The 1,166-nt window shown below is 37.6% G+C and overlaps 1 long non-coding RNA gene across 1 annotated transcript; it reads left to right on the forward strand.

Moving 5' to 3' along the window:
- Window positions 1-302: 302 nt before the first annotated feature.
- Window positions 303-620, forward strand: LOC123140912 (uncharacterized). The gene is made up of 2 exons (XR_006470097.1): window positions 303-441; window positions 549-620. It is a non-coding gene; the product is annotated as an uncharacterized lncRNA (long non-coding RNA).
- Window positions 621-1,166: the final 546 nt, after the last annotated feature.

A 1,166-nucleotide genomic window follows, 5' to 3' on the forward strand; every position in this document is an offset into this window, starting at 1 on the left:
TGCCTTATTGACATCCTACTGTATCTAGTTCAAGTGGTTCTAGGTTGTTTCTACTGTTGTTGGCACTATGGATATAGTTGCTGGTTTTCTTGTACTGTTAATTGTGCTATTGTTATCAGTTTTGTAAAACTGTTAGGACCAAAGGCATGAATTACTAGTCTAAGGCTATACTAATTGTGCTCAATACTACTGTCATGAGGCATGCTACTTTTTAGTTAGTATGCTACTTCTTAATGTCACATGTCATGTTGTCTATGTGATATGCTGCTTGCTGTCATTAGGAGGAGCATGAACCTTTGTCTTCTGCCTTTGATGGATCATCTCCAGCTTCTGCTATAGTCGCCGTTGACACAAATCTGGACACATCCACTCCTGACACTTATCGGGCACCCCCTGCACCATTGCCTTATGATGTTAGTTTGCCAGTTACAGAAAACCCAGGTAAAGCTCTTATGGGCTTTGAGGCTGATTAGAATTTATTTATTTTAGGCTTATTAGAATTAGCCTAGTGATGGTAGTGATGCAAGCTTATAATTTTTCATGTGCAGATCTGGAGAAGTCAGATATCAAAAGCAAAACAGATGATCAGCAGGAATCTCTGAAGGTGGATGAATACGAATCATGTGAAAAAGGTGCCCTTGAAGATAAGATCGAGGAGGAGGATGTTTGCCCTATCTGCCTGGAAGGTTGCTTTTCTCTTGATCATTTGTTGGTACTGTCTTTACTTGGTTGGTTGTGGAACTGGATGAACATGTTTGTGCTACTCTTCCATTCGCTATCATTATTTCCACAGTTTTTTTGTTCAAACATATACACATAGTGAAAGTTGGCCACCGTAATAAAACTGAGTACACCATGACTACCCCAATTGATTAATATTTCTTGATTTTCCTTCTTTTATATGCATTTCTAATCTCTGATTTATCCATATATATGTTGGCCGACAGAAAACGGTCGAATCTTAATGCTGCTGCCCCATGAACACATTTTTTTAATTTGACTGTACATTCAAATGAAGCCAAGTGGAGTAGTATACTGGTAGTATAGTATAATAATATTATCAAAAGGTAAATGCCCTGATTATTTAGCTCTGTCAGATAAATACTTGTCGAAAGTGGGCTCCTATCAAAATTCATTTCCATTATAATCTTACTCATACAATATTC

Source organism: Triticum aestivum, chromosome 6D, assembly GCF_018294505.1.
Source record: "Triticum aestivum cultivar Chinese Spring chromosome 6D, IWGSC CS RefSeq v2.1, whole genome shotgun sequence".
In the NCBI taxonomy this organism is placed as follows: Eukaryota; Viridiplantae; Streptophyta; class Magnoliopsida; order Poales; family Poaceae; genus Triticum; species Triticum aestivum.